At 36.3% G+C, this 27,802-nt stretch overlaps 1 pseudogene; it reads right to left on the reverse strand.

Annotated features, from left to right (window-relative positions):
• On the reverse strand, positions 1–27,802 carry LOC149158766 (GPN-loop GTPase QQT2 pseudogene; annotated as a pseudogene).

Consider the following 27,802-nt stretch of genomic DNA (forward strand, 5'->3'; position numbering starts at 1 on the left):
TCAGAATACATATTCATTATCTTTTGTGTCATGTTCCTTACATGGACCAGAGCTCAAAACAACCATTCACCCCTTGAATCATCTAAATATTTTATCAATATTTTCATGTCTATTTTCTTTTTCTCCTCCTCTAAGCGTTCTTTCTCTGCACGTCATTTCTTAATATCAACCTTGTAGTTTTCCATGTATTTGCTTTAACTATTGCAAAGAACTCATCCATTCCAACACCTAGTTCTATTGATACCCCAATAAAGGGAAAATTTTGATAAAACCCATGAAGCATGAGACATAAGCTTATAGTGAGGTCAAAAGTGTACGATTTTTCATTCTCTATTGCTACCCGAAATGCCTCAAAATATTTTATCCATTGTTTTTCCATGTATACCACCATCAATTAGAAAATTCTACCAAATGTATCTTAAAAAAACTAATGGTGGGACACATCAATCTTGTTAAACACAAGAACAAGAGGCAAGGGTGTCTTGTATCGAATATTTCATGCATAAATCATATTTCTCATAAAAGTAGGAAAACTTGTTGAGTGAGGAGTATGAATCACATAAGACACCAAAATGGGAAAGGGAGAAGAAAAATATGATGTAATTATGGCAATTGAAGTATACCAAATACATATTTCTAACTACCTTGGTGTATCTATAAGAACATTGTCAAGATCATCTCCCCTCTTCTTGACTAATCCTATAACTTACAACATTCTTCCATGGGATCAGGGTAGACATGTCCTGTCATAAGTATTTTTAATTAGTTAAGGATTGACCCAAGAATAACCATACAATCGTCAAGATAAATCCAACAATTATGTGCACAAAAATAGTGTTTATTACCAAGCCATAGACAAATATTTCCACACTATTATTGGTTAAAAATTTAACAAAATCAGTGTGAGGATCAAGCATCATGTGCTTGGTAGAACTACTCCACTTTTCGAGAAACTCAAAGCTCTGGTATTTTCCTAGAGTCAAAAGGTATCCTTTTGTGCTACAAATGTATCCTTTGAATGTTGTATCGCCCCACTAAATACTTTTTTTATATTCTTCATGTATCTTTGTTATTTCTCCTACCATTATATCAAGGTGGAGGATCCCTAATATGCCATATTTCCTCATGTATTGGCTCAAAATAAAAAGGATACACCTTATATAAGAATCCCAACCACAACTAGAATAATTTGAAACACAAGTTAATAGTTCTATTTGTTGTCTATAGGTTTAAAAAATATATATTAGTATAGGAGTGACCAATATCATCAAAACCCTACAATCCAAGAATCAAAACTCCATCATTTCTCATAATCATACAATTGCAGTGTCTGTATCATTATCTTTGAATATTTTCACATGTGCACTTGATTAACTCCTCCTCGGGCATATGATAAATACTAGGATATAAATTTATCCCCTCAATCATAATAGGCTTTCCATCCTTCATATCATTTTTCAAATCACCATACAAACCTTTTAGAACAACCATGGAGCCCATAAAAATATTTTTTTGTTACTACAGTTGTCCATGATCAATGAAAATAATATGATGGATTGCAATACTTCCAAAATAGATTAGATTACTCGAACAAAGCACCCAAAGGCTAAATTTTCATTATTTGAATCTGGTTCCCATAGAATATAACTATCCCATTCTTAGACTTCTATACCATGATCGATATTACACAGGTAACCATTCAAAATTGAGATTGTTGTCTCATAAAAGGATTCTACCTTAAATTTATTTCTTTAATCATAGTTACATTTAGTGGCCTTCTTGTATATTTCCTTTTAAGTATGAGCATTGGTCGACACTGAGGAAAAATGCTGACAACACTCCTAATTTACATTAATTTGGGAAGAGAAGTGAACAATAATACAAAAACCAAGAGAATTTTATCTATCAAATAAATATGACTTGTGGGGACCTTGGATCTATCAACTGCTCCCTATGGGATAATTTCAGCTTCCGAAGAAATTTTGTGAATTAAACATCTCCATTAAAAATCTCACTAATAAATATTTCCACGTCATCTATGATAAGAGGGATCTTATAAAAATCATAGCTTCCTTGATGAGGCTTGTAAGCAACCCAAAGGGCATCCATGCCCAGCAATTAAAAATGTCTTTTGTTTTGCACACCAAACATAGAGAGAGGCGTATCTTTTCCACATAACATGTCTTCATTTTCCTTGGTAAGCATAAAAATATGTCCCTTTCACATTGGTTTGATTGAATATTTTTTTGGAATCACTAGCCTCCAAATTCCTCTTTTTTATTTTTCAATGAGAATTCCAAGTTCTTACACCTTCTATGACCCTATTTTTCCAAATTTGTTGCCACTTTCTAGAAAAAGTATTTCACCATTAGACAATATTCCTATCATAGTTGGAAGTTCCTTGACTCCAAACTTCCTAGCAATAGGATGTGATGCATCAACAACCTCTAATTCATAGAGTATTCTATTAAAAGATAACCCACTAAGAGCCTGCCAAATTACCAGGTTTTTCTTTTTTGTGGTGAGTAATAACACTCGAGGTAGCTTCTATGGTGCCTTCAACATATCATTAATATCATCGCTATCAATTATTTTCAAAAACCTTGGTAGTAGATCTAAGCAATAGTTCCTGACATCCTTCATGTTCCAATCCCCAGTGTATTATATCATGGAGCCTTTCTCATTTCTTTTGATGGAGAAAACATATAATTTTGGTGTTTTCTAAGGCCAAAAATTTTGGTTTTTTCATAATTTTGTTGGATTTGGCAATTGATAACACAAACCTTCACAATTCCTTGAAATGAGTTAACATTCTGATCTAGGATTCCCTCTAACTCTTGGTATCCTTTTGATGACGAAGAGTATAACATCAAAAACCATGTTAAACCTTGATCCATAAACTTCTATTTGAATTTCTTATCGTCCAACACTTGAAATTGAAGTGACTTGACCCATATCCAAACATGAAAGGGAATAGGAAATCCAATAGTAACAAATTTCTTTCAAGAGTCACCTCTAATGGGGGCAAGTTGTCTATTCTGATTGTAACCATGCCTTAAACCTGAACATATAAAGACATGTATGAGAATAGTGCTCACAGCGTCTTAAGAATCAAGCACCCTTCACCTATGTAAACATAAATGGAGGAATCCTGAAAACAAGGCTAAAATATCCTTTGCAAAATAGATTAACTCAAAATGCCACAAATAATAATGTGTTTTGGCATAGGAAATGTGTCTTGTGGGAGTAATGAGAAACCATAGCCTTGATGATAGTTAGGTTATTTAAGGATTTAGACGAAGTCAGCGACAAGAATTCCCATAAAGACATTGAAAAGCAAGGGGGGCCCAAAATTTAGGTGTACAAGTTAAAACTTTTGGGGGTTGGTGTAACTGTTACAATAATTGGCAAACCACTCATAGAATCTAGCATCTTTACCTTTGTCCCTTCAGAAGATAGAATTTTAAAAATAATTGTGAGGAAGAATTGAACTCATACTGTGGGTGCCACTTTGATTTATGTCATTCATCTATCCCATTGTTAGTTCTTGTTTATCTTCACACAATAAACTAAATTATCATGCATGTAAGTCTTTGGAAATGCTATGGATAACATGACAGAGAGTTTATTATGTTCAGAACTTAAAGTGAGTTCTAGTTTTTTTTCCTGTGCCAGCAATTGTCCATAGCCCTGATGGAATCACTCAAGAAATCACAAGCATTGCTTCACTGCCAGCGAACATCCATAGCCCAAAAAAAGTCGCTTACTTCAACCCTCTGCACGAGCAGCCTTTCTCATGCATTTACCCTTTTTATTTTATTTTTCTCTTTATTAGAACTTGGCATCATTTATTAAGGTGTTCTTTGCACCAAGGTGGATGAGGAATCCCAACGTATTTTATGAGAAAGGGAGGTTGTTTCTTGTTTTACATAAACTAAATATTTTTTGACTTAGTTTTTCCCTCATGTCACATCTCCAACTGACAAGTGAGTAGTAAAAGAGAAAAAATAAAATATGTTCAGGACTAGACTGGGAATAGAGTTTAGATTATAGATATAGGCATTATGAATTACCATAGTTCCCCTCTAATCAATATTTTCCTCATTAAAAATATCAGACTTATGGAAAAGATAAATCAGGATGTAGTTCAATACCAAAGTTTGCAAGTAATTTCCTCATGGAGCAACCATCATAGCCTTACACATACCCATTGATTAGGGATTCCAATATTATGGTCAGATGGGTAAAGAATCTCTTTACGGTTTTATTTATGTGCAATTTTTAAAGAGAAAATGCAAAGAACAAGTCTGAAATGGAAAGGTAAGTGAATCATGCAGTGCAAAACTAAATGCAGCTGAAAAGAGAAATGCAAGAAAAAAATACTAACTAGAAAGCAAATGATCAATGCATAAAATAAATAGAAAACTAAATGCAATGACAAAGAAAAACATTGTGAGGAAAATCTAAATGAAATATAGATGCACAATGCAATGAAGTGTACAAAATCTACATGCAATGAAAATGTAATGCAACAAAACTAAGCTTAAGGAAAACTAAAAGAGCCATGCAATGAAATGTAAACAATTGCTAGATGCAATTAAATGAAGAGAAATGCAGGGAATGATGTTAAATGGAAAATAAAATTAATTTAATGGAATAAAATAGATGCAAAGACTGAATAGAGTCACATGAAATGAAAGAGAAAAGTAATGCATAGAAATGGGGTTAAATGAAATGTATGTGAATAATGCAACACAACCCATCAAAGATTAGATGCAATGAAAAGAAAATAAATATTGGGAGACAAAACTAAATGAAGATTGAAAGAACCATGAAATGAAGCCAAGTAAATGCAAAGAAAATACAACTACATGTGGGAGAAAAATAAAATGCAAAGAATGAAATAAACTCTGTGAGAAAACAGCCATGTAAAACTATTCTAACAAACAAATAATTGGAACTAAACCCAAATTGTAATATAACTAAAAATGAGATCTGGATCATGTGAAGTCAAAATTCCAATGTTGCCACTTGAGTTGTGCATGACCTACAAAGACATAGATATCAGCGATTAGCACCAATGCAAAACAATAATCAAATACAATGATATTTACCTATGTAACTTGCACAAAAGAGAGTCGGTCTCACCTACTGGCAAAAGAGTTAGCTAGAAAGGAATATTAAACCGATATACAAAATGATAAACTTGAAAACTTTGGAAACCTGTCAAAGATGTGTATTCAAATTTATACAAATTTGTAGAAGGAAAAATAGACATGAGTGGTTGCTTGCTTGCAGAAGAGTTTACATGAAAGGACTCTTCCAACCAATCAGTGATTCTATCATGATAAACAAAATGATCAACTTGAAAACCCTAAAAAATTCGAAAGATGTGGATTCATTCAACGCAATTAAGCTACACAAAGATTCTTGTGAGAAAACCCCAATCTTACCTAGTCCAAGGATCTTATCAGGATGATGAGGTCCTGACATAACCATTAGCAAACACTGAAGTGCCTCATCTTCTTGATAGGTATCTAAACCGTCAAATGTTGAATGATCAAATCTGGATGGCTTGGGAAGATCAATATATGTACACAAGAAACCATCATAAAATGTATCGATCAGATCATTTAATAAGAAGACAGCTATTGGAAGCGCTGATTTGATTAAATGCTTAGATTTTCTCACATTGATCAAGTAAAAACACAAGATTCTTCAATGATCAAGAATGGGGATGAATCAACCAAATATATTTCATGAATGGTTCAATTTGTAGAATCCCCATCTTCACATATTGATGATTGAAAATCAAACAAGAGATGAAAAGTATTTATATCATTTTCTTCTTCCAAATGTGAGAAATCACCATCTTGTACTTGATTATAATATATCCCAACAAAATGAAGATCTAGAGGATTTAAAGTGATTGTTCATGTAGCAAACTCATTAAACAAATCATGACACAAGGAGTAATGATTTGAATATGGAAAAAGATGAAAAGATTATCTTGAAGAAATATCAATTCCCATCAAATCATACTTCAAATCTAGATTTGGCACATGCATATTTTCCTCAGGAATCACCAAATTAGTATTTTTCCTATGCTCTATAAAGTTATTTTCACATTCACTTTCAATTAGAGGAAATTTCAACTTAAAAATAGTCATCTAAGAAAAATTAAGAAATTTATAAAATAATGGCATGTAGATAATTTTTTAATATATCACTTTTATTATTTTACTTTTATCAAAATTACACAAATAAAAGTCATGTTTTTGAAAATAACTATATATAATACACATTTAAATTAAAAGAGTAAATTTAAATTTAAATCACCCAAATAAATGCACGCTTATATATATCTATATATATATATATACATAAGATTTAATAAATTTTAAATTAGAAAAGTAAATTTAAAATTAAAATTAGTTACGTGTCATTAAAAACACACTCAACCCATGGTTTACTCTTCATTAAAAAAATTCTCAATATTATAACTTTTGTAGAATAAGATATTAACTTTATTTTTAATGTTTAATGTAGTTTTGGGTCACTTGGGCACTATTCACACTTATGGTAGGTAAATTATATAATTAAAAGATTTGTTGGTGCTAGTCACACATGTATCTCTTTTGAATTTTAAAGGATTTTTATTCGCCTACACATTATGACATGGAAATTCAATGTTGTATAATTTTCTTGTAGATTCAAATTGCAGATTGTGATATGCTAAAATAATTGACTTGAATCTACTCTACTCATCAGCGCAAACAAAACTTGATTGATGTAATCATGAAGCAGAAAAGGAAGAATTTCAATCACACATAACACAATAATTTTCTCGGGAAAGCCTTAGCTAAAAATACATGCTATTTGTATATTGCATTAACCAGAATAACTGAGAAGAAAATACAATGTGTGTTCAACTTGAACAATATTTGCACAAGAACAATCTCACTCACTGTTTCCCAACCCAGCTCAAGCCAATACTTATTCAAATTTGTTGCATGCCAAGCTCCTACTTTCTTGTATTGTTTCCTTGTGGATTAGACCATATTTAATTGGGAATTCCTCACTCTTAACTACGCAATCCATCCATAGGCCTTCCTCTGATTGCATGAACCATCGGTTTAATTTAGATGATTTTACAACTAATAGTACATTTTCCTTGAACTCTAATCTAAATTGGGTTTTCCTATAAACTAACATGCATGAGTTATTTATGAGTGAATTATCATTTATCTTATTTATCACTACATGTGAATTTAAATCCAAATCAATTCGCTTGACCTCCCACTAGTTCCTCTATCAGTTAGAACTAGTCGAACTGAATTTAACTGAATTAAATAATTACAACTCAATAAGAACTCAACCCGAGCTCCTAAAATTTAGGGATCACTCTACATGACTCTAGATAGACTCCCAACTCAAATTTAATGAGACAACTAAGTCAACTTAACTTAGTTAACTCTTACAATTTATTATGAGAATTAGAATTACAATTTAATTCCTAATTTAATTAAAGGACAAATTAAATTAGGATTTTTCTAGATGTTATTTTTAACATTTCTTGTTTCTATTTTCAACACTCCCTCTCAACAAGAAATGAATTCAACTCTAGCCTGATCCGGTACCTTTGGAATGTTATGCATGCAACACTTGTGAATGTTGTTGTTGCTATTGCGACATACATAACCCAAACAAGCATCCAAATAAAATAAACTGAATCAATTGTGTCTGCAACTATCTAGTGGGAAAATTTGTTTTGCGGTTAACTCTGCTACTTAGCCTCTTGCTCTGTTGTCAAAACTTCTCTGCACTCCTCAATATTTGACTGACACTAATCCTCTTGCTACTGAATACCATGGGCCCCCATAGCAAGGTAATGATCCATGAGACAAAAAACATCTCAATGGATCCTAACCAATTTTTGCACTCTTGGGACTATGGTTTCATATCACCCCACCTCACACCTGGAGGTATGGCTTCATGTGCTCTCTCTGCCCACTTGGATTGAAGTTTCCCCCTACTGTAGGTCTCTTTTTGAGTGGATGGTTTCACCCTGTCTCCTCTCAGCTTCTCCAATTGTGGTTGCTCCACAACTTGTGGAGGTTTCTTCTGAGGTTGCATGTTGAGAGGTAATTTATGCTCCCTCTCAACCACCAAGTCTATAACCTTTGCCTTGCTCCTCAAGGCTTTTCATGCATCTTGCACTTCAAGTGCATACAAGTTCTTGACTCGTACACCGATCTATTTCACCTGGCCCATGGAGATGTGTCTAAGTAAAACCTTTCCTTTTCTAAATATCACATCATAGCCATGGTCTTCCAATGTTGCGACAAAAAAAAAAAAAAAAAATTCTTTAATCCTAGAACATACATCACATATGTGAGACTGAGAGGGGAGACAGACTCCCTCTGAAAAGTAACTGTATCGATGTCGGTTGCGTTATACCTCCCATCATCTCCAAACTCTATGTTCTGCTTCAGTTATTTCTCCTCCAAGTCATTAAAGAGATCTCTATTCTTCGTCATATGGAACAAGGCACCACTGTCAAGATACCACATGCTTCCCATTATAGTTCTTTCCATGCATGCAATGAGAGTGAAATCAAGTTCTAATTTTGAAGCTAGAGCTTCACTTGTCGCTCCTCCGAAGGGCTTCTTACCTACCTTCTTGTGCGAACACTTTGTAGCATAGTGTCATGGCTTGTGACAGTGAAAACATTTAGTTTTAAACATGTCCTTCTTCTTATCACCCTGACTAGAATCTGATTTGGAATGGGATTACTTCCCCTTTCCTTTCTTCACCTTTCCAGCTAAGGCACAATTCTCCTCATCATCATGCCTGGATGAGGATTTGTCTCTAGTGTTTTGTTGAATCTCTTCTTGTACCAAGTCAGACCACAATCACTCCCACTCTAGTAGCTTCTCCCTCCCATTAATTGAGTCCTACTAGTTGTGCCATCTCTTGGGAATTCCTAGAAGTTCTAGGCTCACCAGATCGCCTTCTGCAATTGTCTTCTACACCAGTAACCCCGACACTTCCAAGCTCATCCCGATATTAGGTGAACTTCGTCAAGTACTTTAGAATTGATTCACCCTTCTCCATCTTGATCTTTCTGAGCTTGTCCTTCAGTGCCAGCTTCTTGTGGTCACTATTGTTTTGAAACATGTCCATCAATGCCTTCCACATTGCAAATGGAGTTTCCTTACCATGGAGATTCGAGACAATATGATCTCGAACTCCTTCTAGGATAATCCTTCTCGCCTTTGCCACACACTTTCTCCATTCTGCGATATCTTTAGCATCATATGTTAGAGGCTTCAAGATATCATGATCTATGAATTCCTTCAACCCGTTGTCTTCCAACACTACCTCCATCCTATCCTTCCAAGCTATGTAATTCAAGCTACCCTCAAGGGCATACTCAAGTCTCAATCTGTAGAACAACATCCTACTGGCTTTGAAGTATGAAACTGCAAATTCGATTTCACCTGCACAAAAAACTCGTATTCTCCTCTTCTATAGTGATTTCAACTCTGATACCATGTAGAATTTTCTTGTATATTCAAACTGCATATTGTGATATGCTAAAATAATTGACTTGAATCTACTCTACTCATCAGCGGAAACAAAAATTGATCGATGAAATCATGAAGCAGAAAAGGAAGAATTTCAATCACACATAACACAATAATTTTATGGGGAAATCCTTAGCTAAAAACCCCTGCTATCTATATATTGCATTAACTAGAAGATTTGAGAAGAAAATACAATGCTTGTTCAACCTAAACAATCTCTGCACAAGTACAATCTCACTCACTACTTCACAAACCAGCTCAAGCCAATACTTAGCCAAATATGTTGCCTTCCAAGCTCCTACTTCCTTGCATTGTTCCCTTGGGAATTATCCCATATTTAATTGGGAAATTCCTCACTCATAACTGTGCAATCCATCCATAGGCCTTCCTCTGATTGCATGCACCATTGGTTTAATTTAGATTATTTTACTTACAACCGATAGTACATTGTCCCTGAACTCTAATTTCAACTTGGGCTTCCTCTAAACTGACATGCATGAGTTATTTATGAGTGAATTATCATTTATCTGATTGATCATTGCATTTGAATTAAATCCAAATTAATTCACTTGACCTCTCACTAGTTCCTCCATCAGTTAGAACTAGTTGAACTGAATTTAACTGAATTAAATAATTAAACTCAATAATAACTCAACGTGGGCACCTAAAATTTAGGGATAACTCTACGTGACTCTAGATAGACTCCCAACTCGAGTTTACTAAGCCAACTAAGTCAACTTAACTTATTTAATTGTTACAAGTTGCTATGAGAATTAGAATTACAACTTAATTCCTATTTAATTCAAGGACAAATTAAATTAGGATTTTTCTAGATGTTATTTTTAACATTTCTTATTGTTATTTTCAACAAATGTTAACTTTTTAAAATAAATATTCATGTTATTTTGACATGGAAATCATTTAATTAACACGGAAATAACTTTTTAAAATCAAATTTCCTCTAATGGGCCCAAGACAATGTTTGTCATGGTAGGAATGTGAATATAAGAGCACCTCATGAGGGGATGGAAAATTAAATCAATCAAATTGAATTTCATCAACATGATAATTAAGACATGGTTTACCAATGGCATTTTCAGCTTGTCCTAATTTTGAGGGATTTAGAATAGCTTGTAAAGAAAGACAACTTTGCTCTTTTTCATGCAAAAATTCTTCATTGCCTGATTCATGGATAATCAAGACCATCATTTGCACAAGAACTTAGTTCATTGGGTAATGAATATGGTGGAGGATGACATATATCAGAGGTGACACTTCCCCCTTTGAGGCATGAGGCTCACCTTGAATTACATTCAAAAAAGAGGAAAAAGTTGGTATGAAAAAGGTAGGTACAAAATCAAGTTGATTGATATATTACATATTGTTAGAATCATGTTTTAATTGATTATCAACATCCAATTCATATTTAGGGAGGTAAACCAAACGTGGTAGTTTTTTGTGCAAATGATTCCAATCCACCTCTCTCTCAGGAAATATATAACAAATATTGAGAAATTTATTAGCAAAATCCTCCAATGATTCATTTCGTTTCAGTTTAAGTTCATTGATCTTCTTAAATAGATTTTCAAAATTATACCTATGAAAAGAATACTGAAATTCATAAATGAATTGCTCCAAACAATGAATAGATGTGGTCACACACCATGCTTTGGTGCGATCTTCAAGCGTAATAGAGAAAAATATGCAAATGACATCTTGACATTACACATCATTAGAAACACATTTTTGAAGAAATTAAAGCACATGTTCAGATGCAGGGATATCACCCTTGCCATCAAATTTGTTTTGAGACAAGAGATCAACTATCTTGATGGGTATATCAATATCTACACTTCCATAAAAACAACCCCAAATAGAGATTCAAGAAGGAGCCATTTAAGATCAAATATTTAAGATGTAAGATCCACAAGGTAATCTTGTCATATGCCCTCCTTCTAGAACCAAATGTCTTGACGGGCCAAAATGTATCACAAGCAGTAACGGGGTCACCCAGGTGTGAAGTACCAAATAGTCCTCACACCATTTGGGATAGGAGCCCCATCTAGTATGTGGGTGTGACTAACATCGTGTGTTTTTTCCTCTTGGATTTCGAGTCAAAAGAAGTTAGTGTGAGAACAAGTATGAAATGCCTATAATATGAGAACGAAATCAACCCACGATTGAAAAACTTTGCAAAACAATGTACAAGAATATAGCAATAATACAAATACAAGAAGTACATCTCAAAGAGGAATCAGTTGCAAAAAACATCCAATACATACAAGTAACAAAGTACTAGATTTAGTTGCAAATTAGTTAACAGTTAACTAGTATTAACATGGAACGAGAAAACATGGAATCAAGCAAACGCATGAGAAATAGGAAACAAACTATTTCATCAACATATAACCCACATGAAATCACGCATGAACACATTATTGGAGTATCAGTTAGCCATTACAACTAGTAGAGGAATGCATGGGAATCTATGCAAAAAAAATGAAGAACTTCTCATTAATAATGTTTCAGTTCAAGTCCATGCACTACAATACCATCAAAATCCAATACTGGAATGAGGGTTACTCATATCATCTCCAAGAAAACCATATAGCCTCACGACAACTCAACCTACTACCTTCCAAGGGCAAGAGTGCTCAAAGCTCTAGTACTAACATTTATCTCTCTACTAACTGGACTCAAGTGCTAAAATCCCTATGTAAGATGTACAAGGATATAGTTATACAAATGGGGAGGTGAATTTCCACCTTCCCATGACTCTTCAAATGTCTCAACATATTCAAATATTGTGTACTATTCATATTCCACATGAATCTTGGATGAATTATGTAACACCCTCCTCCCACATTTACCCAAGATAATTGGCCTACTAGGGTAAACGTGTGATGGAGTTACTATGATATAATTCAAATCCCCAAGTATAGGAAGTGGAATCGATAAACCAAAACCAAACTTATCTTCCTCATGAGCCCCAAAGGTGAACCAACCACTCCAGGTTCCCAAACCCTAAGTTAACTTGCTTTTTAGCTAAACTAAACTCCCAGTCACTCCCATAAAAAGCCCTCCATATGACTATAACCCTCTAGTTACTCCCACAACAAGGCCTCCATGCAACTACAAACTTTTTTAACCAATTCTGTGCCAGCAACCATGGGATTTAAGCCACTTTTTCAGGGCTAGGACCTAGGCCTCTACCCAGAACTTGATGAAACACTCATAAGCGATAAATAAAAATAATAAAAGGCCTCTAATGAAAAACTTGAACAAGGACCTAACCTAACTCATCCTAACCATGATATACATTCCATCAAACACATCATGAACATGTAATGTACATGTCATAAATACACATTTGAACATAGGGATTTCATACTTATTTGAGAATCATAAACAAGGTCTGATTACTTCTCACCATAGTAGAAATATCATCTATTAGGTGATTCATTCGTTAAAAAATCATTTACTAATCAAAACATGATGAGATCCATAACTCAAGTCTATCATAAACCCTGCTTAGAACCAGCATATAACCAGAGAAATATCAATGATATAACAGCCATTAAAGCCACATAATAACAAGTACATTTACACATAATACACAAGAGGAAAATATCTCTTATTAACATATGTGAAATACAACCAAGGCAGGGACTTCCAAATACCACCTGACCATAGATTGGGCTAAACCAAATATTTATTTTAGCCAATCACCCTCGTGCCATATCCCAAGCATGAATGTGGGACTCACAACAAAACAATCAGGGCTTCCTCTAGTTTTACTGCAATCCTACCATATACCAGTCAAGGATTCCTAGTACAAAACCCTCATCTCTACAACCAAGATTTACCACAATCCTAACATATACTGGTCAAGGATTCCAATGTCCAAACAAGAAATGTACACTACCAAGCTTTACCACAATCCCACCATATACCAGTTCAGGGATCACTAGGCCTATACAAGCATGGATTCCTCTTGATCTCTCGACCTAAACCATGAGTAATTTGCTTGTCTCCACCCTCGGGCTTTACCGCATATACCACCTTTACCGGTCTAGGGATTTCTAGGCCTTTAGAAATTTTCCTGAGACCACCCGACTCAGTTTTGAAACCATCCAGCAATCCATTTCATCCAAGAAAAAGAACCCCATTACAACATGGATATCCAAAAATAGAAAGGCAAAGCTAAAAACCACTGTCACACCTGGAAAAACCTATGTCAATGATAGCAAGAGAACCCAATACACACATGCATATACCATGCATGCCAAAACTAGAATGGAAATAATACATGCAACTCGATACCTACAAGTAATTTTGTTGTAGCTCCTTGATCCAACTCTTCCTTGCTTGATCTTCGCTTCCTTTTGCTTTATTTTCCTTCCTTTGTCTTCCTTCCTCCAATGCTAGAGTGCTCCAAGAATTCTCTAAGTGTGAAAGACTATGAGAGAGAGATAAAATAGAGAGAGGGCTCCAAAACAGAGCTGACAAAAGGTGTGAACTGATCCTCAAAAGCATTTTTATTAATGAGGCTTGTATTTTCTTCAATTTCCATTATTTTTTCTTCATTTTCCTCCTCACATGCAACAAGTGACCTTTCACATTCCTTTTCTCCTAATTTCCTTTATTTTCATAAATAAAATTCCAATTAATGACTTTTTCCTTTTCAACACCTTTTTCATTTCCTTTGCCAATTTCCCCTGAGCTATAATAGACCAAATGAACACCCCTCTAGGATTTTTTGTGCAACATTCATATTGGAATACGTGCCCCATCGCCTTAGTCTTATTTTTCTTTTTTTAACTTTATTACATGAACTTTTAACCCAAGGATGTTACAGACACCTCCCCCTTAGGGGAACACCATCCTCAATGTTCAATGACACCTACAACCAGCAAGACTACTGAATAGCAAAACACACTACCCATGGAGCTTTATAACTTAGCTCAATGCAGTATTTACAATGATCAACCTACTAAAAATAAAACCAACATGACACCCATATCGCTTATTGGAGCTTTATAACATAGTTCATTGCAGTATTTACATAAATATACATATATACATAGGCCAAAACGATTTTTCTTCAGTTGACAAGCAATGAAGGATACATAGCCTACATCTGATTAGCCATCTCCCATGTAGCTTTATCAGGCCCAAAAAGTGCTTCCACTGCACTTTAACCTACTCATTTTCTTAGTTTCAGCGCATGAGCATCTTTCTCTGGAAAATGCACTAAGTTTCTGGCTAGAATTCTCTTTCTGGATCCTCCTGCAATACAGACCAATCAATAACATGATCAACATCCTTTACATATATTTTAAGCAATGAAACATGGAAAACATCATCGACTTTCATTGTCAGAGGCAGTGCAAGTTTGTAGGCCACTGGTCTAATCCTCTCAGGGATCTCAAAAAGCCCGCAATAATGAGGTGCCAGCTTCACACATGATCTAATCCTCAAGGAGATCTTCTTAGGCTTGATGTGCAAATACACATGTTCCCTGACCTGAAACCCCTTAAAAACCCTGTGCTAATTTGCATAACTCTTTTGTATGTCTTGTGTTACCTTTAGATTCTTCTTAATTACATGCATTTCTTGTTCCATCTCTACCAACATGTTTGATCCTATTAATACCCTGTTCATTGGATCACTCCAACTAATAAGAGTATTACAACTCTGCCCATACAGTGCCTCAAACGGTCTCAGCCTCAATTACTCCTGATATCCATTGTTCTAAGAAAACTCTACCAGTGGAATATACTCTTCCCACTTTTTTTGTTGATGTTGGGTGTGTGTTATATTTTTTCCACGACTAGCCCTACGTGTGAAGCTGGGGGGTTAGAGGGGGGTGCCAGTTCCCCCTTTGTTGCATCGAGCACAGTGGGGGGGTCGCACGGAGGTGATAGCCCCCCATTTTGGAGGGTTTGCAGGGGGGTGGTAGCCCCCCTGCACGAGTCCGGGGCAGCGCTCCGTGAAAAAAAACAAACAAAAATTGGACCATATATTAGGTGGGCAGACCTACCTATGGTTTTATTCATGGATTTCACCCATGGTTTTAGGCATGATGGTTTTCTTCCCATGGTATTTTGTAGATCCGATCAAGGGAACTACGGTTTTGTTCTAATCTAGTGTTAATGGATTGGGTTTGATGGATTCTTTGACATGTATATATATATATATATATATATATATATATATATATATATATATATATATATATATATATATATATATATATATATATATGTATTGTAACATTGAAAGGAATATAATGAAAAATCAATTTGGTAGTCCCAGTTTTGGGATCCAGGGGAAATTCTCAGTGTATATTTTTTTATGTTTTATGCTCTTGTCATTGTTTATTTTCTGACTTTTAAAGAATTTTTTTGCAGGAAATTTCTGTAAAGGGTTAAAAGCTATAGTTGATGCATCACATACATACTCAACATATACTCCAATATCATATTCCTCTCTATTTTTCCATCTTTCTACGGATGATAAGCTATGTTGAAGGCCAACTCTGTACCCGGTCTTGCAAATAAATCTTTCTAGAACCTGGAAGTGAACTTGGCATCTCTGTCTGACACAATCTTCTTCAAAATACCATGCATTCTCACTATATCTTTGATGAAGACATGTACTACGCCACTAGATGAATAAGTAGACTTCACTGGAATGAAGTGCACTACCTTTGTCAACTTATAAACCAAAACCATAATGGAATCATGTGGTCTAGATGTCCTCAGCAAACCTGTAATTAAATCCATAGATATGACCTCCCATTTCCACTCTGGAATTGGAATCAGTTGTAGTGAACCACCTAGATGCTTGCACTCTGCTTTTACTTGTTGGCAATCCAAACATCTAGCCACAAACTCTACCACCTCCTTCTTCAAATTCGTCCAACCATAAAATTTCTTCACAGTTGTCAATGTCTTTTAATATCCTGGATGACCTGAATACAGATTAACATGGAATTCCCTCAAGATAATCTTCTTGAGCTCATTGTTGTCTAGAACATAGATCTTGTCCCTAGATCTGACCAAACCATTTGTTGTAAGATGACAGTCCACATCCTAATCACTTGTACCCTTTTGTTGTAACATGTGCCTAAGCTCCCTATACCTGTCATCCTATTGTCCTTCTTGTAAGATTTGATCTTGTAAATCTATCCCATAATAAATCATAGTTTCAATATGATTCACATGCACCCTTATGCTAAGATCATATGCAACCCTATTTTCCTTTCCTTTAATGCACCTTATCTCGAATACAAGCTCATTGATCTTCGCCAATCATTTAGCTTGCCTAGAATTTAGATTTAGTTGGTCAAATAGGTATCTCAATCCACTATGATCACTCATCAAGATGAACCATCTACCAAGAAGATAGTGTCTCCACATCTTCAAAGCATGGATGATCACTACCAACTCAAGGTCATGTGTCACATATTTCTACTTGTGCTCATTCAGTTTCCTTGATTCGTAACATACCACATATCCTTCTTGCATCAGAACTCCACCAAGTCCTCTTTTACAAGCTTCTATACACACCACAAACTCTTTATCTGCATCTGCAAACTTCAGAACTGGAGCATTTGTCAACATCTATTTCCATTGCTCAAAACTTGCTTCACATTCCTCTGTCCATTCAAATTTATTTCCTTTTCGTTGCAATGATGTGATAAGATATGAAATCTGCGAGAATTTCCTAATGAACCCCATGTAGTAACTTGTTAAACCCATAAATGACCTTAACTCATCCACATTCCTAGGAGCTACCCATTCCATGATAGCCCTTATATTTTCTGGATCCACTGTTGTTTCAGGTGGAGGCACCCTAGGGCTTTGGGTTAGAACCCCAATAGAGCATAAGCAAACTACAACAAGAAATACTTATACAACTCGTACATCAAAAGAAAACTACAACAAGAAATACTCATATAGCTCACTGAGAGCATCATCCTCTTGAACCAGAACCATACCGATGGTTGATTATGCTACAGTGAGATACAAAAGGAAATCTCTACCATAATCTAGTGGATTCAATAATGGAGCATATGTTAATGCTTTTTTCAAAGCATCAAAATATCGTTGAGCGAAATCATCCCATAAAAATGGAACTCCTTTCTTAAGAAAACGCATAAACCCTTTGGCAATCTCGGCGTAATTTGCTATAAATATCCTCAAGAAATTTGACTTTCCTTGGAGACTTTGAAGTTGATGAATGGAAGACAAGGGAGGCAACTGAATTATTGCCTCAACCTTGAAAGGATCAACTCGAATCCCTTCAGTTGATACAATGAATCCTAACAGCCGACCGGATGTGACCGCAAAAACACACTTATTCAGATTCAACCGGATTTTATAAAAACGACATCTCTCAAAGACTAACCGAAGGTCGATGGGATGATCAATTCTCTTATGAGAACAAGTAGCTAAGTCATCCAAGTATGCTTCAATAACATGTTTGATGTCGTGGAAAGCATAAGACATGGCCCACTGAAAAGTAGCTCCAGCATTTTTAAGGCCAAAAGGCATCTTCTTGTATGCAAACATGCCCCAAGGACAAATAAAGGTTGTCTTATGCTGGTCCTCTAGACGGATAGTAATTTGATTGTAACCAGAGAATCCATCCATGATTGTAAAAATTTCATTGCCTACACATTCATTAATAATTTGATCACTAAAAGGCATGGGGTAATTGTCTTTTGGACAAGCTTTATTTAAATCCCTAAAGTCGATACATACTTAGATCGTTCCTTGCTTCTTATCTACCGAGACTGGGTTGGAAACCCACTCAGTTAGAGGAACAGGTAGATGAAACCTGCCTTAAGAAGCTTTTCAACTTCAGCTTTAATAGTTGCCACTTTCTAAGGATTGACCGGTCGAAGCTTTTGACGAACAGATTTGGCATTTTCGTATGTCTTGATCTCATGCTGGACCATAGATGGATCAATTCCAGGCATTTCCTCATAAGACCAAGCGAACACATCTCAAAACTCTTTAAAGATATTGGTGCAGATTTGAATTTCTTCAGGGGAACAATCAACACCGATGAAGACATTTTTGATTACGTTAGGATTCATAGAGATGTTGACAGGTACATTTCGTGAGATAACCGACATGTTCCCTTCGGTAGAAAATTGTGCTGGAGCCAAAGGGTTTGAAATTGCACAAACATCACTAGTAGACAGATTGGAAAAACTAGATTCAACTTCACGAAATGGAGGGAGAAAATATGAACATTGATGTAAATCCTCCCATGGTCGATCTACACCCATCATTGCTTCCAAAATTGCTTCTTCAGATGGTAAGACTGTATCCAAGCAATCCAGAGCTGAAGTAGAATTGAGGGTCCAAGATGGAGCCACATTGCCATCTAACTCCTCTTGTGAAAAAGGAGTGGGACGATTATCTACAGAGTTAACGATAGATTGATAAGTAAGTTCTGCTGCAGACATGGGAAATGCCATTCCACCTACCTGCACTCCATCTAATATGGTGGTAGATGAAGGTAACGGCCAAGGGTTCGAAAAATAATGAGTTCGAAAGAATTCTTTCTGAGAAGGTCCCCTAGAGGATGAAATCGCATTAATTCTAGTTGTAGGAGGCATTAATTCTAGCTGTAGGAGTAGGGAGGTCAAATATACCCATTAATGAAGAGTACATCCCAACTCCTAAATTCTCAATAGGTTGACAGGGTTTGTCCACCAATGGAACGGTAGAATCTAAAGTTGCATGAGAGTCACCTCGAGAACAATCTAACTAATCAACTCTAACAATCCTCCCCTCATGAGGAAAATAGAGGATGTGGAATAATGATGAAACTATGGAATCCATCTCATAAATCCAATTCCTGCCTAAGAGGAGGTTATAATCTAGGTTCGCATCGACAATTTCTACCTCAATATTCACTATCTTTCCCCCAACACAGATAGGAAATGTCAGGATAATCCCATGCGGCTTATGAGAATGTCCATCAAATATCATCAAAAGAGTTGGTGAAGGAACAGCTGAAGGTGATCTGATGGCCTTCCAACATGACATAGACATCACGCATGTGGAAGCTCCCTCATCTATAACGGTCCGAAAAATATTGGTCTATTAATATGTGGACTTTATCTGGAAAGCCATATGGTGAGGAAGTCTCTTTTTGACATTCAACATATCAAAAGTGAGCACTAAAGAATTCTTTGGATCCACTACATCGATTGTCGAAAGTAAAGCACTTCTGAGTAGGGCACAACTAGCACACCTCCAATGCAGACATAGCACAAGGAGTTTGAGCTAGATCTTCTACAATCGAGTAGTTCTGGGCTGCCCTAGCATTAGGGTTAATAGTTGAGCACTTTGAGGAGCCTTTCAGTATCCGAGATATAGACTCAATAGAGGGCCGCTCAATATGAAGTGGTTATGTGGCTTTGAGAACAGATTAGCCTTAGATGTTTCAGATTCACCATAATCGTGTGCTCGCATAGTGACGTTGATATGAGAGCTCATCATATAAACATTTGATGAATTTTTTCCTTCCTGGTTGCCCCCTGCGAAGGTACCAGCATTAGAATTCACGTCAACAAGTAATTGTTGCCCTTGGGAAAAAGGGTTAGTCATAATATCTTGGGAGCTAAAGGACCCTTGCTATACTAATAAGTTTTGAGCGTCTTGCATCTTACGGCAGAGGTGAGTCATATGATCTCTATTGCATAACTTGCATGGAAATTTTACCTTTTCCTTGGACTCTTTCCTACCCTCTCCGGCACCATTTTCGGGTTTGTTTGCATTTCCTTTTCCTTCCTAGTCCTTCTTCTTACCTCATCCCTTTCTCTTCCCATCAAATTGTTTATTTCCTTTAGGGTTAGAGGCCTGAACGACATTTATAGAGGTAGGTTGGCAAGCTGTAGATACAGACAGTGTTGTCTGGTTAGAAGAAGAAGTTTGTAGAGACAACTGTTGTAATTGATTCAATAGGTTCACCACGTTAACATCAATCGATCTGACTATACCATCAGCATGGGGACCTAGTTTCGATTTGGCTAATCAACCTTAGATCTAGGAGCATCAAGTATAATTTTCTGAAGAATCTTAGACTGAGAATATATCAATTACAATTGTTGGGCTCGGAAAATCGCCTGCTCTTCCAAATAAACACCAGAAAGAGACACATCCTTTGAGATCTCAAGTTGTAATTATTTGAGAAACCATTCGAGAAGGAACTCTGGTTGGATTTCAGCTTTGATAAGCCTTTTCCTCCTCCTCCATTCCTAGATGTGATCCGAAATGTGAGTTGCGGTGTCTTGCTAAAAGTTAGCCAAAAGTTCAGTTCTAGCTTCATATCAAACAGGCAACTGAAAATGGTTCAAAAAGACATTAGCCAAATCCTAGAAAGAAGTAAAGGTGCCCCGTGGCAACTGTATATACCATTTGGCTACATTTCTGGTTAGGGTGTGCTGAAATAACCTCAACCTGATCGAATCATCTATCAGGGAGTTGGATGAGCACCATAAGTGAAATGTGGTTACGTGGTCTCCCAGATCTTCACCACTCTTCCCTTCGAATTTTGGGATATCCAGGGGAATTTTAGCTGGGACCGGAGGCCAAGCCAGATTTTACTGAATCAAATCATTTCTCAATTTAGTCAAATCTAGCAAGTTCAGTGTGACCAGAAAAGGGAGTCATGGTGGACCTTGGGAATTCCATCCAGTGCGGGCAGGGTTCCCAACAGTTTGAAAAGAATGACCTGGATTTTGAAAAACACCAGGTTGCCCAAAGTAACTCATAAAGCCTATTGAACCAAAAGGTGCTCCTTGTGGTCCAAAAAAATTTAGAGTTTGACCAACTCTTATCGAAAATCCTGCGTAACTAGTGAAGTTACCCCCTAACAAAGTGTTGAAAGGAGATAAAAGCCCCTGATAAGCATTCCATGCATTAGCAAAGGGTGGAAAATTCTGAAATGAATTAACTGAAGAATATGGCACATTCCCTTGTTGGTCGAAAAATTGATTCCCAGCTCCTATCCACTAACCATAGGGTTTGTCCAACTCTGGAATGGGTTATTACCTTGACTTGTAAAAGGAAAATGCATTGACCCTACTATTGGATTGGAATGTGGTATATGACCCCTTCCAAATGGGAAACCTTGAAAAAAACTTGATCCACTCATCATGGATGTAGAGGCGGTCGATGGTATGTTCAAAGGAACTACAAGAATCCTATGAGACGGCATTCCATAAGGGATAATTCCAAAACTAGATGCAGTAGCTTGAGAACTTCCACTCGTTGACGAAATGGAAGTAGACCCAAATATAGTCGTGCTAGGAGTAATAGAAGGGATGGAAATAGTTCCTCCTCCTTATATAGATATGGGAGTCTGCATGCTTGTAACACCCGTTGTAGATGCCATGCTTCCAGTAGTGGTCATCAAAGGAATAGATGGATGTAAACCTGGGCTCAAAGGCCTATGAGTCGGGGTTCCGACGTACAATAGAATGTCTAGATGATCAGGAGGAAGAGGAGAATTTGGAGCCACAACCGACTCTAAAATCTCTTCAACTTCGATATTATCTTCTAACTGAAAAAGTACTCAAGAAATAACTAGTGTGTTCCTCTCTAACTATCTACTGGTGCCAGGTCTATCTTGTGAACTAATGACCCCAAGCAAAGGGCCAATCTCCGATGCACCTGCTGCCACTGGTTGAAAATCGCCAGTAGAATCGCTCTTACGCCTTCTAGGAGAAGGCTTAGGACTCGTAGGTGATAACCAACGAAGTCTCCTAGATCGTCGAGATGGTCGATCAGCCACTTTGAATTATTTTAAAAGATCTACTTAAAGACTCAAAAAATTATAAAGCTAGGCTGACTAGGAGCAAAGAACACTCACTAAAAATTCCCTAAAGGTATCAGCAATCAAAAAACTCTCGAGTATTTCCACTCTAGGTGATTAGGATTGGACACCAAAATACAAGAAATTTAATAACAAGGGCCTTCTGAAAATAGGATTGGACACCAAAATACAAGAAATTTAATAACAAGGGCCTTCTGACACCAAAATACAAGAAATTTAATAACAAGGGCGAAGGTATTAGAGGTAGTTACACTGACCTCCAGACAATAGCCTTTGCCAGTGCAAGAACCCAAGCTTCACAAGGGTACCCTCTAAAAGTATTGTTGAACGTGATACAACGTCAACCTCAGGTGCCACGGGATTCCCCTCCGCAGCCACCTGTGTGATCCCTAAGATATGCAATTACAGTCACCAACTCGTATCAGAAGCCGAGCGAAACATTCGTGAGGCGGGATCCAACAAGTAAGAGAGGGGGTATCTCTCGTCCTTATCTTCACTCTCCCTCGTGCTTTACTCCCAGTTATGGAGCTTTCTCGTTCTCCCTAATGCTATTGGATTTCGCTCATTAATCAAACTTCTATGTTTTTTAATTTTGAGCGGCCTTGGAGAGTTAACTCTCCTCTTGCCTAATCCAAGACCCTAATAAACCTAAACTTGTTGGTGTATTCTGATGACAACATAAAAGTTCTAGTTTATTTTAATTAATCGCTTGATTTTAATGGTTGTTCTTTAAGTCAAGGGTATAGATGGGAGTGAAACCAATGATGTTTGTATGACGCAATAGAAATCAATGAAAAACTAACTACATGAATGCAATCATTTTTTCTTCGATGAAAAGAGATCTCTATATGGGTTCTACAAAACTTCTACAAAGAAAAGTACTTTTTTCTCTTCTTTCTTGAAACACACTTCACACACCCAAAAACTAAAAGACTATGAATGCTTTAACAATGCAAACTACCCTAATGCAAGATATAATGGAGACGTAAGATCCTAAATAACACTCAAAAAGCAAAAGCAATTGTTTATAACTAACAATGATCCAACTTTAGTACTGAAGAGGACACAAATTTTGAACACACAATTCTCTCCAAACAAGAAGGACAAATTGTAAAAGATTACAATTCACTTTCAAAAACAAAAAGAAACCATAAACCAAACTTGGCAAAATAAAAACAAAAACAATGTTTTCTAAGATCTTTTCTTTTTTAAAGAAGCAACCAAAACAACTTTTTGAAATCACCAAAATGCTACTAAAACTCCAAAGATCGAAAAAAGTGCACAAGGGGTCTTTGCAAGTTACGAACTCAAAAATGAATGGAAACTTGAGCAAAAAAACTTCAACTTGTACAAAACGACCCAAATAGAAGCAAAGAGTTTGACAAACTGACCAAGAATCCAGGAGAGAAATACTTCCAAATTCGTCAAAAAGACTTTCAAAAAGCAGAAAGGCTATGAGGCCACAAGAAAAAGGAAAGCAAAGCAAGTAGATGCGAAATCCAGACTTGACACTGAAACTGAAAACAATCTCGTGTTCTGGAGGACCAGAACAATCAAGAACTTCAGAACGAAGTCTTGTGTGCCAAAACAAAAATTACAAACTCGCTAAAGAAGCAAACCTAGGCCAAATCTTTTCAATGAGGAAGAGACTTTGAAACAGTAAGCTTGCAGAATAATTAATCCTTTATACAGCAATTGACCACATAGAGACTGAAAAGACCAGGCAACAAATCTATCTGGGCTGAAAGATTTGAAAAAACAATGCAAAAATTTTCATACGTGACTGTGTTCAAACACAGAAGTGTGCACACACGCTTCTGACACAGGAAACTCACATATACATGAGTTCACTTTACAAAAACAAGCGTGTATACACTACTGTAAACAAATTAAAGAGTGTATATAAAGCTTTGCAAGAAAAAATAAAAAACAAAGTCTGATCCAAAAGATCAGACTTGAGGCCTAGGAGTCTAATAGACCAAATAAGATTGTAACCACAAGCAAACCAAAGATTGAGCCCTGATTGATAATGAACAACCAAAACCAGGAATAACAAGATTGTTATCCCCAGTGTAGTCGCCAATTCTGTTTCAGGTGGAGGCACCCTAGGGCTTTGGGTTAGAACCCCAACAGAGCAGAAGCAAACTACAACAAGAAATACTCATATAGCTCAGGAAAAATGCTTATATTATCAAACTACGTAAGAGTGACCGTACCCGGATTTCCTTCGTTCGAGTAGGTCCCATAGGGTTCAGACCCTCTGCAACTCCCAATGTTCTTCAAACCTGAAAATCATTCAATTCGAACATACATAGCAGTATAGAAGTAAATCATATCCATGAAATTGACTTTATATCATATAAACAAATGATTGATCATGCATCAAAATGACATTCATATATGAATTAAAACATAATTTGATGCATAAACATAGTTAATTTCAGAAACAAGACAACATTTCTTTTATTGTAGTAAGCTATAAATAATATGGAGAGAATTCACCTGAGTCTTTCTTTGGCTCCAAGCGAAACCGTCCTCCGGATTCGTCCTATCCCAGCCTTCAACAATCTTCTTCCATCACCAACACCATGATATCTCAAGCAAAAGCAATGATATCTATAATCAAGGAAACAAGGGTTTCCTGAAGCTTAGGGAAGTGCATGAGGCACAGGAATTCATCAAACTCAGTCAGGGATAATCTCAATATAATAACTCTATCTCCTCTCCCTCTTAAGGCCTTCCCATAGAAGTCTATTTTTACCTCTCCCAATTAGTTTTTTAGTTGGGAAACAGTTGGGCCATGGGAAATAGGAGGTAATCAACAGGTAAAACCCGTGAACTCCACCCATAATTAAAGAAATTTAATTTTTTTAAGTGTTTTAATACATATACGTGGGTTGGGTATTAACGGACCCGTGTGTACACGCTTTTAGCTCAGGGAAAAGTAGCGTACAAGGAATAAAACACTGGTTTTTATATATTTGGACTAAGTCTGGAAGGAGGGGTTGCCCTAGGCCATAAATAAAGCATCACAAATACCAAGAGTGGTAAACAGTGCTATAACAACTGTTATGCCTTCCTTGGAAACCACATGCCCCAAGTAATGTACCTCTTTCAAAAAGAAACTTCATTTACTAAGCTTGGAATACAACTGATGCTCTCTTATCAATATCGATATGTGTTGCTAAGTGTTCACCATGCTCTTCCTCATTCTTAGAATATATCAATATATCATCAATGAATACAATAACAAACTTTTTCAAATAAGGGGGCAACACACTAATCATCGGACACATGAAAATAGATGGAGCATTAGTTAAACCAAAAGGAACTACAACAAACTCATAATGCCCATACCTGGTCTGGAAAGCATTGTTGTAAATGTCCTATTCTTTGATGTGTACCTAATGGCATCTGGATCTAAAATCAATCTTCAAGAATAGTGTTGCTCCTTTCAACTAATCAAATAAGTCATCAATCCTCGGCAACAAATACCTGTTCTTGATGGTTACCTTGTTCAACCTCTTGTAATCAATGCATAACCTCAAAGTACCATCCTTCTTCTTCACATAAAACACTAGTGCACCCCACCACGATACACTTGGCCTAATGTATCCCTTGTCAATCATTTCCTTCAGTTGCAACTTCAATTCTACTAGCTTTGGATTGCTCATCCTGTAAGGTTCCTTAGATGTCAGTGTTGCCCCTAGTACCAACTCAATAGAAAATTCCACTTCCATGTGAGGTGAAAAATATGAACTCTATGTGGGAAATACATCCTGAAACTACTATAAAAGTAGGTACATATTCAATACTTTTTCATCCTTAACATCCTTACCTTTGTCACTACAAATAAAACACACCCTTTCCTACAGTTGTGCTTCGCCTGCATAGTTGTAACTATTCTGACTGTTGTTGCCTTTTTCTTACCCTGCAAGATTCTTTGTCCTCCATTGTCATCTAAGCATGCAATAGCCTTCTCATAACAATCTACTTTGGTATTGTGAAAGTACAGCCAATCCATACCCAAAAGCATACGATATGATTCCATCAGAACTACATTCATATGTGCCAATGTAGGCATACCATTTAGCTCAAATGTACAAGCTCTTACCCAATGATGAACTATTTTCTTTGTACCTATAGCCAACTACACTAACCAAGCTTCTTCATGTACTTATTTATTCAAATCACACTTATACACCAGGTTAGGATTAACATAACTATATTTAGATCCAACATCAATCAAAATATAAACAACTTGAAATCTTACTATAAATCTCAATAATAAATGTCTGGTGATCTACCTGCCTATTATTTTATGTTGTGTAAATCCAAGGAATGCTCTTCCCAGCCTCCCCAATTCTCTGTGCCACCTAAGCACTGTAGATCTGAGGCCTACTACCTTGATTCTACAGACAATATTTCTTAATATGTTCCTTACCACATGTCCAACACTGCAACTGTCTCCTACCATCACCTTTGTTTTGTTGTTCTCCAGGCTAAGGTCCATTAAACTTCTTGTAAGGTACAACATTCTCTTTTTCACCTGCATCTTGGGGTCTTGCTCTTTTCGGCTCCCATTTACCTTTAGTCTTGTCTTTCCCTTTCCAACGTCGCTGAATTTTTTTCTTACGCCTTGATTTCTCATAAAGTGTCTCAAATTTCCGATGAATTCTTCAAGTGATCGAGGCTCATCATACTCAATTTGATCTCTAAATGCTAATGGAAATCCATTGACAAATATATAAACTTTGGTTGTCTCATCCTTAATATATGGTACATACCTCAAAAATTCAAGGAACTTGGTCGTATACTCCTCAACTATCATCAATCCCATATTTAGCTCATATAATTCCTTAGCTTTATTGTCACAATACCTCTCTGAAGAGTAACTTTTCCTAAAAGGTCTCTTGAATTCATGCCAACTCAAATCCTCTATCCTGATGTCTCTTACACACCTCGCATCTTCCCACCATATGTCTACTTTCTCTTTAAGAATGAAAATAGTTATTCAGACCTTCATGTTCTCTCTGTAATCATGCATCTCAAAGAACTTATTCATTCCTGAGTAACCATGCCTTTTCATCTTCTAGCTTTTTCAAATCTCCATCAAATGTAGGTGGCTTGGATTTCTTAAACTCATCTGGAAAATATACCTTGTCACTCCTCCTATAAGGATGATAGCAATGATGACCATGGTACCTATTGGAACCTGAACTAGAATAGAACCTATGTCCATCACCTCTCCTATCTGAGGTATCCAAGAAACTGCCATCTTTTATCATTTCCTCAGTATCTGACATGTGCCCACCATGATATCTATTGTCATATTCCCCATTAGTCAT

The sequence above is a fragment of the Pinus tabuliformis genome, chromosome 5_2 (genome assembly GCF_031772625.1).
Source record: "Pinus tabuliformis cultivar Carrire ecotype Pingquan chromosome 5_2, CPIR1, whole genome shotgun sequence".
Classification (NCBI taxonomy): Eukaryota; Viridiplantae; Streptophyta; class Pinopsida; order Pinales; family Pinaceae; genus Pinus; species Pinus tabuliformis.